Below are 13,371 nucleotides of genomic sequence, written 5' to 3' on the forward strand. Positions count from 1 at the left end.
TACGGTTTCATTAGCTGATTAGACAGTATATGTTCCTGGGGTAACGACGACTAATGAACTAATAAAGTCACTCTTAAGCGGGTCCTTTGTTCTTCGCTCGTTCGATATCCTTAACCGAGCATGATATGCAGAAAGATAAGCAAGGTGGTTTAAGTAAATTACGAAGGAGGTGCGGCTCCCGTGAGATGACGGGGGAGCGGCCGTCTTGCTATCCAGCGAAGTCGACGCCGGCGACGAACGCGGTCGCCGTTGTTCTTACGGGGTGTGGAACCCCTTAGCGTGCAGCAGCGAAGGCTAAGCAGTGCAAAAAGTACAAACATGACGCTCTTCTGACGTATTAGGTACTTAGTTCTGCTTTCATTTTATTTAATCTGATTAATATGTGTAATAACATCGTAGTGCTTCTGTATACGGGTTTCGTCTGCATTTGATTTCAGAAGAATTGAGACATTGAGTGGTTATGGATCTAAAACACGATCCACAAGGAGTACAACTCTGCAATGATATAATTTGTCTTGGCAGATTCGAGACCGATACCAAAACCGAGACTTCTCTTGTTCTTCAATAGCAATATTAAAATCCCCTAAAAATTTCAATGAATAAGCAATACCAACCAGAATTATTCCAATCGGTTTCGCACATATACCTGCATGTAATCTCACTGAGTCTTTCTCAGGGTTGTTCACTATTTAAATTCGTACTCTTTTCATAAGATTGGGGTTTCCACCTGTGAAAGGATAATGCCTAGTTCCCTCCCATATAGCTGTTTTTAGTTAGGGTTAAATTTTTCGGTATGTCGAATTCCCTCCTAATTATACATCAATTGCCTCCCAACGGCGGCGGATGACCTTGAGTGCTAATTGCTACTATTAAGTCATAAAGAGTTGTTTAAATAATACAGCTTCACATCACATATTAATCTTAATATTATTCATATATTATAAACACCACAATAATTTTCAATGTGAAATTTATGTTAAAATACGAAATGTTTCATCTAATTTTAAAAAATTGTTAACAAGACAAACTAGAACTAATAAAATTTTTCTAGATGATTGCATCGAAANCGAATTTTCAAACATTGAATTTGTTAAGGTAGTGGGAAACCATTTTAAAATTATATTCATAACTGATATGTGTTTTCTTTCTGAAATTATTTTATCTTTAATTTACTGAAGTACTGAAGTGCACTATAAATATATATTTATTTTCGATAAATAAAATCGGTAAGTAGTCGTTAACTTAATTATTGGAGCTGATATGAATGGGACGGAATTCGGCTAGTACCCGGGAGGGAATTCGACTATCTATATTTTAACCAAAACTACCTGCGGGAGGGAATTCGGCATCACCGTTCGATACTTTCTCATAATGGTCTTGAATTTCAACGAAACTTAACATTTTTATGCTTTGTTGCTCTTATACATTACACACATTGAATAGCAGAAGACACAGGTGTCCTATAATTAAGTAAAATAGACGAAAATAATGACAACAACCTTGCACGGTCGAAGAAAGATTCGTTAGCAATAAAAGAATTACCTCTTAAGGGTATCGTTGTCTGTCACAGTTTACGTCTTGTAGACGCTCGCCATCTGCTTGTTGAGTTGTCATAAAATTAAATACAACCACTTAAATTGTCTACCTCTTTCTTAATTCTTAATTATTTACATTGACTACGTTATGTCGTCTTCAAAATTCTGAGTAATTGGTTAATTGATCTCAATTTGAGGGTAAAAACAGTCATGGGACAAGTGGGGGTTGATGCTTGAAGGCTACACTCTTTTTTTATTATTTAACTCTTTTTGAATATCTGAAAGGGCAAAAGTAGGTGCAAAAAAAAGTATGTAATTTAGAAAAAAGTTAGTTGTAGTTTGTAATAGTTATGTATACACGTATATGTAGCAAAGAAGGATAACGTAGGGACTTATTTGGGTTGCAACGCCCTTGGCGATGCAATTAAGTATAAATATATCCCTTGTAGACGCCACTTCGACCCCTTTGTCCGCATAAATTGCTTACTTAGTTGGCTGCCCTAATCCTCCAAGTAGTTTGCATATTTTACAAGATTTGGACCAACGTTTTTCATATGAAGTCGTACGACAAATTATTTCCTGTTAATACTTACGAAACCCCAACGTATTACAAAAATAGGCTTCATACGAGATAAATCGAAACAATAACGTTTTTTTTTGTTCCCATTTCTTCCCCTGGTACAAAAGTATGTGGATAATCAAGCCTTCAAATTTTATTATCGTGTTAAAATCTTTTAAATATGTACAAATATGAAAAAAAAATTGCTTTATACTATTTAACTGCCCCTTCTATTACAATACTTCTGAATCAAATAGTACTGAATTAATACGAGGATTAATATGCTTTATTTTTTAGCAAGTGTTAATTTTAATTTAATGTTCACGATAAACAAAAATTAGTGTCTTCTTTTTCTTTATCTTACTTTTTGTCCACTTATTAAATATTCGTATTTATAGATTTATTATTGATGGCATTTGGTATTTCTACTTCTATATCTCATCTCACGGTGTAAACAATTCGTGTTCTGTCGGGTGTCGGTTGTCTTGACAACGACTTATTGCTCGTTTTTCATATTGCACAACAACTTAATATGTTCATGCGCAATTGTTTGAGTGTCTTCTGTCTTGGCGTGTTGTAGAAGCATGGGAGTCGGTATCATTGATCCATCGATTTACTGCTACGTAATTATTCTATCGCGGTCGTGAATTGTATTTGTGGTACGGTGATTTAATCTTTATCTTAACAAACGTAAGACATTAGTGTATTGTGTGTATAATAGTGGAATATGCTTTCATATCCTGAGGTAAACGACATATATTGTTTGATTATTTGGTTTAACAACCTAGAATTAAGATGCCATATTTTAAATTAAATTACATTTGAACTATTATAAGGGTAAGCAGCAAACAACAAATCAAACAGATAAAAATTGTACATCCTAATCTACTTCTGAAACAGCTAAAACTGAATACATAAGAAACTAAGAATCGATTGAATCTATTTGAGAAATTTATAATATTCTAATCGAAAATTAATATTCAATGTCCACCATTTGTGTTTTGATGTAACAACTCTTAATTGTTTACCGACTTTACCCCTTAGAATCCTCTTGTTATACATTCGAAAGCTGGCAACAATTAAATTTGTTTTCATTTGTTTAATTAAACTGACATTTGAAAATTACATTCCATTGTCCTATACTAGGGCAAATCATACTTTAAGCTGGTTTTATTGTGTATATGTTACAGCGATAGTAATAAATTCGGATATTATAAATACTGTCCAGCCATAATGTATAATATCTACTCAATTTTGACAAAGTAATAATTGATACAGAATTAATTACATCAACTAGGTATTTTATATATACATATTAGAAGATTTGGATAATAAAGTAATAAACAAGTGTAGGCGAAGATTATAAATTTTTATTTTAAGATAATAGTTAATGTGATTAATTCTGCATCAATTATCACTTTGTCAAAATTGAATAGATATTATAGGTATATAATGACTGGATAATATATATAATATCCGAATTTATTACTTTCCTGTGACATATATATTATTCGATTTCTTCTCGGAATGTGAATCGATTAATTAAATTAATCCTTTTATTTGATAAACAATATCTTAATAGTGGTCTCATTTCAATTTAAAGAAGAAGATACAGTATTTCACCCATAAGGCAGTAAAATTAATTTAAATTCGTACATATACTACAGTAGTTGGTTTAAATTGTATTTTCTGTTTCTAATCGTCTAAAACATCAAGCAAGGTCTGACTTAAAGAAGCCGTGTCACCTTTGCGTGTGACCGACAGGTGACGCGCCCATTTTTATGAAGTCTCAGAAGACTCCCTGACAGGACCGGCACCAGCAAAAGATTCATCACTCATTTAATGTCCCCCGTCTGAACTTTCGTTTCACTAATTTGCTATCTTTTTTATTATCAACCTATTTTACGTAGTTTATTACGCTTGGGAACCGTTTGATCCTTTACGCTTTTCGGAAAACAAATACAGATAGCATGAAAAAATGAAATTAAGATGTGTACACGTGATGACGTCCTATAGGTACTCGGTTTATTGGACAAGGGAGTCAATTTTGAATGCTTTAATAGAGTATCATATTCTAGTGCCTAATTACAGAGTAACAATTTAAGACTTTTTTGTATAGATATCTAACATTGTAATCATGAAACAAATTGAAAGTGATGAATAAAACCAATGTTCAATTGAGTAAAAGAGAAAGAAGAATGACTCCTTTAGAATCTCAGAACCAGAGGTCTGCCAAAAAATTCAGCACGTAGCATTACCTAGGACTATTCCGTTCTCAAACAGTTTTCTTTTTTTTTATGGCCTTGAAGTAAACTTTTAAGGTCGTGTCACGTAAGTTTTTTTATCAAAAATGAGAGAAGTTGGATAATGTGAGAATGTTGTAAATCGTATTAAGTACGTCACTCGACAAAATTATGTTCGATTCAATGAATTAAATATTTTAGATACTTGGTATATTCAAGTTCTCTTTATTTATGATATATATTATTATTATTATTGGCAAGAAGGAGTTAGAGATACTGACAAAACAGTACTGTATGAAAATAAATAAAATTAAAACAAAAGTACTGGTATGCAAAGGAAGAAGAAGTAGGGAAAGAGCGAATATAAGGATAGGAGACGAAACGTTCGAAGAAGCGGCTGATTGTAGGTATCTAGGAAGTCAGATAAGTTAGGATGGATATAAAGCAGAGGGTAGCGCAGGGTCGAATAGCCTTCAATAAAAAGAAGTCACTTCTATACTCGGGAACGGTTAATTTAGAAATTCGAAAAAGGTTGTTAAAGGTGTATGTTTGGAGCGCGGCGTTGTACGGGTGCGAAACATGGACAGTGGGCGCGGCGGAAAAGAAAAGGTTAGTAGCATTCGAAATGTGGCTTTACAGGCGAATGATGATGAAACCGTTGATAGAGAAGGTAAAAAATAAAGAGATATTAGCAATAATAGGATAACAGAGGATTCTATGAAAGTCAGTAAGAAATATAGGCGAAATAGGTTAGTAGGGCACCTTCTCAGGCATGAAGGTCTAGTCAGAGACATATTAGAGGCAGAAACAGGAGTTAAAAGGTGTGGAGGTAGACCTAGATTAAATTACTATTCGCAAATAGTTAAGGATGTGGGATGTTCTAGTTTTAGGGAAATACGAAGATTAGCTTAGGATAGCAAAGAGTGGAGGTGCGTGATCAACCAGTCTTAGGACTAACGACCTTATGATGATTATAATATTTAATTTGGATCCACGTTAAGCTAACTTTTATCAAGGACTTTGTCGGAGTGAAACTTGGATTGTTACTGGCAATAAACAGTTAAAAGTAACAAACCCTCAAAATTTTCCACTGTAGTATTGTAAACTAATGACTTTGTTATTAAAAGATAGAAAAGCATTTTAAACATTTCTTATGTTCATCAAACACGGTGTATGCCACAGTTTAATTTCGGCAAAATTCGCAGTTTTAAAAATATCAACGTTAGTTCTGTCCTTTTTAGGTTCCTGGTCTTCGAAAACAGCGGTTTTTCAAAACGAGTCAAAGAATAAAATATTCTTAGAATAACCCGAGAAATAACTGCGTGTTTAATAAACATCCTGTATTTGAGTTTTGTTATTTATATTTTAGATGCAGACAAGGATCCATCTCAATCTGCACTATACGAATGCATATAGTAATGTAGAATTTTGGTGCAGAAGTAGAACCTTATAACAGTGAGTGAGAGATTGTGGTGGAGGGGGGGTGAATAGTTCATTGAGTGTCTGATCTTTGAAAGCTAACTATAGCGTTATTATACAAGTAAAATATGCTTCAAATTCTAAGGGTTATTTATTTATTGAAATGAGAATTAATTAAAAAACGCGGAAAAATCCGATTGCGCGATGTGCTCATCATACGCTCCCAAATTCCAAAAATATTTCAGGTACGTGCATGTAGTAGGTACGTTTTTTGCGAAATTGAAAATGCCGAAAATCAATGAAGTCCGTAACAGATACCTAGCTTTATTTAGCTGGCTGGTAACGCGAAATGAAAGCAAATACCGTGTAATTAAAAGATAAACTCGCCGAATGTACACGACACTAGCACACCTTCGTGTCATTAATACCTTATACTTTCATACAACGAGACCAATTTGCAGAAAAACGTGTCTACAGTCGATATCATAATAAATGTCCGTGTAATACGTTAAATCTTCGCCAAAGCGTAATTTAAGATTAAATTTAGTTATGAGCAAAATTACTCTTGGTCTTGCGAGAATCTAAAAGTACCCTTATACTAGGAAGATTAACACCAAGACTGTCTTTATACTAACAAGACAAAAACGAAGACCGAATGTGCAAAAACAAGAGAAAATACGCATGACTAAACGAAAAATTATTACTTTCTATTGTTTTTTTCGCTAAAAGATCAGTTTAGGCGTTGGAGGAGGGGTAATTTTTCCAGTTTTGACTAATATTTTCTTTAAAAGTTTTGACAAGCTTGCATACATGAAAAAATTTTTATTATTTAAGGCAGTTATTGTGTCAGTAAATAGAGAAATTTGTGGCTAGAATAATTATTTTAAAGAAACGTAAGTACAGTCGACTCTCGATAATTCTAAACTCGAGGGACTCTTAAGATATTACGGATTATCGAGTGTTTGAAATATCAAGTGGTTCGAAATTTAATCTTTCGAACTTTTAATCTGTATACAACGAAAGAGTAACAATAACTGAAACATAACTAAACAACCCAATTCGTGCGGAAGTGTGTGTCAAACTAATCATACCAAAAACAAAGGCTCGATGATACGATGATAGAAGCTTGAACTTGCCTCAAAATGTATGTACCTACTTACAATCTTTCTGTCTCTTTCTCTCTGCAACTTCGAATTGTCGAGTGTTTGGCGCCGATGAGTTCGAATTAGCGCGTCGTTTTGTTACGTATTAGCAATGATTTTTTCGTCCGAATTACCAAGTGTATAAAAATGTATTGATTTAGTTCGAAATATAAAGAGATTCTGTAGGGAACTCGTGATAACTTTGAATTATAGAAAGGTTCGAATTATCGCAGGTTTGAATTAACGAGAGTCGACTGTATCAAATTAATAGAGCAAGGTCAAAAATTAACACGCAATGCCAAGATCAAGACTAGTTGTGTTCTGAGTAAGTGCGAAATAATTGTTGTTGAAATAATGGGAAGGCTCGATTATTTCTGTAATCGTCTGTACACATTGTCTTGTATACTTTTCGAATAAAACGAAGAAATTCAGCAGGAAGGTGGGACATGAGTGAGTCGTGGGTAGGTATCGCAGGCCAAAGTTGCATTAACTATTAACTCATCTGATAAGACGTGGAGCTTATACCAGCCATTGTTATTGACATATGTGAAATAGAATTCTTGTCCAAACTGTCTCCTAATGATATTCTGAGGCGATACTATCTTTCGCTGAATTAAACATTAAGACCGGGCTTATCGAATGCATGTAATGCCGCACTTTTTGTTCGAGAATATTAAAAATGAGTCAATAAAATATTTACCGGCTCCGTGGGTGCCCCGTATACACGCAGGACTTCACTTACGTCTGATTTTGTCCGTGATACCGTCGTCAATGAAACATATCTACCATAGGTTTGCTATATATATTTTTGATTTCTTTTCTTTTTGTCATTTTTTGTTGTTTTATTATTGAAAAGTGTGCCCATTATCGAGGATCAAAACGATTTTCTTCTAATTCTGCCTCGGAAATTATTATTGATGATTCCTTAAGAAATAAACATTACACGTGTTTCACCTTTACACCAGTGGCGGCTCGTGCCTTCATTTAGGCATTTATTATCCTTAATAGCATACGAGAGTTTGTATTTTATTTGTCGTTCTACTCATCACTATATAGTATAAAACAAAGTCGCTTCCCGCTGTCTGTCCTTATGTATGCTTAGATCTTTAAAACTACGCAACGGATTTTAATGCGGTTTTTGACGTGACAACGTCTTATAATTCGATGGAGCCGGCTGCACGCACGAAAAAACATGACTCATGCGGCGTTACCTCGCTCTGAGGCGTTCCATTTAAGGCTTGAAGTGCAAGCGAGAGCGCGGAACGAGCGACAAAGAGGCACAATCGGCCTCCGCGTTCGGCAGCGTTCGACATCTGTCTCTCTCCCACTTGAGTGAGCGATGCGTCCGCGTGGACAGCTGCTATACAATAATACATTTCCATTTACCTCCTTCTCGATATCCATACAAAATATCTATCAAACAAATAAAATTAAAATTTTTTTTTGAAAAATGAAACCATTCCCCCAGTATTTTCTTATGACGTTGTCACGTTCAACTATTGTCAGTAAACCGACTTTACAGACAACCGATTTTTTTTAATAGATAGAGCAATTCAAAAGGAAGGTTTATATGTATAATACATGCATAATATAGTAGAGAAACACTGATAATTTGATGTCGTAAATAAACACATTTTTTTGCGCTTACATTACAAACGCTCTAAACCCTACGAGATAGATCAAAATAATGTACCACAGTAATGTACATCTTAAAAAGGTCTACAAAAAAGTCCGCGATGGTATATGTCTATCTCTTAGAGATAACCCACAATAACCATTTTTTATCCTTTACTTTTTATGAGAAATAATAGCTTATTTACGAAGCGATTTTAAGCAATACAGCATTAATCCTTACCCAATTAAGTAGTTTTAAATGCATTGTGCATTTAATATAGATCAATATGGCTCTTTACAGCATGTAATTTAAATGAATATTTTCGAAGATATTACAGATTTAAAATGCAGGGACATGCGGTTGCGACGGTACCGGCCGGGGAGGGCGGTTTGTATTATCTAATGACAAAAAAGCTGTAAATGTTGTATATAAACACATTCAGTAGTATATTAAGTATCAGCATTGAACCCTTGCGGGTCACTAGTTATCCATATAGTAGTAAGACATTTTTGTTTGATTACAGGACCTACCTACCTTGTGGCAAAAAGTCTGAGCAGTCTTGTGGTAAGTACTTTTTTACTTTTACGACTTATTGCGTTCTTTTTGAGTTTTAATGCCTCTCTAAGGTATTACTTTTCGCCAATATTGCCTTTGAACAATGCAATCCCTGACTACAGCAAAACTAATCGATGTAAGAAACGACGCGACGTCCTGTACACTCGAACATCCATCGGGGACAGCTATGTGTATACAATGTACGTATATATCTTTGCATACGTTAGTAGTCGTCCTGGCGGAAGTGAAGCAAGCAAAGCTTCAACTTTGTCAACAGGACCATTTCTGCGACGCAGTTAATAACGTGGTATTACCGCTTAGGTCGCTTCGATTCTCCAATAGGAATTCCTCGTCACAAATGTGCGGGGTAAACCATTCGTTTAAGGGATGATTTAGGATCGAAAAGGTTTTATAGAAATCTTGAAATTTTAAATTAATAGACGTTTAATAGATGTCGATAGACATGAAACCTGGTAATAGTTTATAGCTTTGCTTTATTAATTTGTCCATATTCTGCAAGATAAGAGAAAGCTCAAATGGCTGGAAGAAATCAGCGATCTCATGGTACACCTTCAATGAAACTGATTTGTGATTTTTTACGTGATCGACATGGCGACAATCATGGGCGTACCCAGGGGGGGGCAGCTGCCCCTCCCCCCCTATAAATCTCGCAGAAAATGTATGAACTCGCCTGATCACTAATCAAAGTGTAAACGGGGCCTTGTATGCTCACGTTCGAATTAAATAGTAGAAATCGAATTAAACAATTAAAATAAAATAAAAATGCATAGTCAAATTTACTTTTATTTATTTAAGGATTTTTGGAAGGTACAATCGGAGACAAGAGCACATAAAATTAGAAATTCGTGATTAATTAGGTTTTGCAGCATATCATGAGGTAAATAAATACTATCTATACTAAAAAAAAGTACACGGTTTGAGAGAAAATTTGGAATTTGACCAAAAACTTTGAATAAAATAAGAAATAACGAATAATATGGAAAATTTTTAACTGACTTTTGGCAGTGAATATGCCTTGATTTCAACTTCGAAACAAAAAAATATTTAGTTTCAATCTCTATTAATAATGAGCGTAAAACTTTTTAATATGTTTAAATAATAATTAAAACTTTAAAATTGCATTTATTTCAGACAATTATAAATATTATCATTATATTATCAAGTAAAAACGAGATTTTCAGCTAATTTTTCATTTTTTCCTCGATAACCATTTAGTGAATTTGAATAACCTTACGCTAAAGTGATTCTCCAGAGTTCAAGTTACTTATTATAAAAGTTTGAAATTTCTGGTAGCTTTTTTTCTGTTAATAAAAATAAATTTAATCTGTTCGGTTAACGAATCTCCATAAAATGACGTGTAAAATTACAATTTTTTAAAATTTCAATAACTTTTTAACGGTTTAGTGAATCGATTTGTAATTTTTACAGGAGTTTTAGAATTGAATGAGGAACGTTCTTCCAAATTTTTATTTGTTTCATAGCATTTTGACATACCTCCCAAACATCCTCAAGTACCTATAAAGCAGAATCATTTGCCGCTGTTTGCCTGTGTAGTGTGTTTGACAAAACAGCCGCGGACGATCCGACCTAAAAAAACTGACTTGCCCCCTCCCCCAAGGCAGAAGCTGGGTAGGCCCATGGTGACAATTTTGGTTGATGGTTTGCTTAATATGTTTACTTTATTTACTATATAAAAAATGTCAATTGCGTATTTTTGAATTACACTGTACACATAGTTTATGTTTCTAAAATTCATGAACTAATATTTCTAAAGACACAAAAGTGCTAAGGCCTTTACAATATTCAGTTTTGAATTGTAAAAAAGGCCTATTTTATATTACCATTGTTTACAAATTAATTGATTTATTGTCACTCTCATAATGTACGCTGTCTATGACCGATGGACTGTTCACTTTCGCCAGCAGCTAACGCTCTCATTGAATGCATTTGCCTCTCCGTACATACGTAAACGCGTATATGTGAGGGTAATCCTTAGTTCGGTATGGGGTAATGGCACTGGAAGGGTTTTTATTAGCGCGCTGTGTTATCAGCGGGGTATCAATCTAAGGGCTGATTGCTACTAGCAATTAAAACGTTTTGATGTCAGTCGAAAGTAAATGCGCGGTAAATCCAACGGCAAACGGGAAGAGAAGTATCGGCATTGCTCCCTAAATGGTCATTCGAAAATCTTGTGCACATCGTAATTTACCTATACATGTATGCATGTATAAATATTGTTTATTTGAAGTAAATCTGCCAGTACAACGGTTTATCAACAAAAAAAAAGAATCAAACCAATAGTTCAGCAATTGGCACAGATCCACAGCTAATGATGTACAAAAATAGTCCTGGGTTAGAACATTTAGCTAGACCAAGATCAAAACAACAACTAATTATGCTCGCCGAACCAAGATCAATACTATAAATGAGCAAGATTTATTAGCAAGATTCTGGCAAAATTCCCATCTAAATTTTAATAGAATTACAAAATAGGGTGAAATTAAAAAATTTATGAGAGTAAATATGCCTAAATAAATTGTACTATTCATCATCATCGCCGTCATAAGGTCGTCAGTCCTAAAACTGGTTGGACACGCACCTCCACTCTTTCCTATTCTGAGCTAATCTTCACATTTCCCTAAAAGTAGAACATCCCACATCCTTAACTATTAGTGAAAAGTATTCTAATCTAGGTCTACCTCTACTCCTCCTAACTCCTACCAACCGATCTCACCAATTTCTTATTGACTTCCACAGAGTCCTCTGTTCCCCTATTCTTTCTATTACCTCTTCCTTTCTAACCTTCTCTACCCACAGTATCCTCATCATTCAATTGTACTGTTATTAGAAATAAATTCTGCCTTTTTCGTTGCAACAAAATCAAACTAATAGTTTGGAGAATGCCCTGAAATATGCACAAAAAAGTTAAGAGATGCATATTTTTTGTATTAGCAGTATACAAATTGCTCCAAAAATGCTAATTTTTGTGAAGCCGGACATATTTCAAATCTGCCTAGCCTGCTAATCAATTAATTTGGTCTATCAAACCATTTTATGCATTCTGGCCATTAAGACTAGAAGAACATGTACCAAATGAAGACCAAGACCATATTAACCTTGCATTTCGGGGGTTTCCTAAACACGTTGCTCAGACCTAGAACACTTGGATCCTACTGCGGAGCGCATTAGTAAATATCGACTTTTAATAACTTAACACCCGTACGTCAAGAAAAGCTTTGTTTTTCGATTCATTTGGTATTATTTAATGTAAAATATAATTACAAACCAATGCGTTATTAACTTTAAACTATTATATCTATCAGCCTATAAAATTCTATATTTTTACCGGGGTTTTGTTCTATTTGAAAAATTTAATTATAGTTTGAAAAGTTTATATAAGAAGGTACATGTAGCATTACTATCAGCTATATCAATTTGAAACATTTTTGTATGTTTATACAGGCACTATTATGTGAAGAAAATTAACCCCATAGGTATCCAGGTATATGAAGATTTAGTGCAGTGTGCAGGGTTAATTACGTCTGCAATTAGCAAGAAGGCAGTAATAATCAGTTTCCTCTTTCATTACCCTTGCCTTTAATTCCTCTTCAAGCATTTCCTACTTTTATTCTGAAAATGGAACGAACGTCGAAGAAAAAGTGGTAAGATTATAAGCCGGCTACTTATGTTCCAGACGGGGCTGGTTCTCTGCCTGGAGTGGCGGCACGGGGGTAAAGGGATAGGGTTGAATACGGCTCCCGAACAGGAACTGAGCTTTAATTAAAAAGTATTTAAGTAATGTAAAGAGACTTTGAGCGTTTTTTTTTTTGAAGGTATTATTCAATGGTGGCACAGCAGATCAAGAATAGAATGACTAAAAATGCTTTACTCAGCATCTTTTGCTGACTTAATTAATATGAAAATCTACAAATTGCTATCACAAAGATCTACCGTTGTTTTTATAAGCGAGTCTCTGCTACAGCTTCCTTTAGTAAGCTTAAGCTCTTTAGTAAATGCTGTAAATGATATTTGACGAAATTATTTTGCGAAGAAAAGCAAGATAAAATTTTTTCAACTTTAATTCTATACTCGCGACTTGGAAATATCAAAAAAAAATCGGTTGTCTGTAAAGTCGGTTTACTGACGATTGTTGAACGTGACAACGTCATAAGAAAATACTGATGGAATGGTTTCATTTTTCAAAAGAAAATTTTAATTTTATTTGTTTGATAGATATTTTGTATGGATATAGAGAAGGAGGTAAATGGAAATGTATTATTGT

At 34.2% G+C, this 13,371-nt stretch overlaps 1 long non-coding RNA gene across 1 annotated transcript in view; it reads left to right on the forward strand.

The window, feature by feature from the left end:
• Positions 1-2,662: 2,662 nt before the first annotated feature.
• The window catches only part of LOC112906177, a 31,365-nt gene continuing 20,656 nt past the window's right edge, over positions 2,663-13,371 (forward strand). Inside the window, exons 1-2 of the long non-coding RNA XR_003232218.1 lie at positions 2,663-2,839; positions 9,037-9,077. This is a non-coding gene — a long non-coding RNA (uncharacterized LOC112906177). The remainder of the gene's footprint in view (positions 2,840-9,036; positions 9,078-13,371) is intronic.

Source organism: Agrilus planipennis, unplaced genomic scaffold (assembly GCF_000699045.2).
Source record: "Agrilus planipennis isolate EAB-ADULT unplaced genomic scaffold, Apla_2.0 scaffold91, whole genome shotgun sequence".
Taxonomy (NCBI): domain Eukaryota; kingdom Metazoa; phylum Arthropoda; class Insecta; order Coleoptera; family Buprestidae; genus Agrilus; species Agrilus planipennis.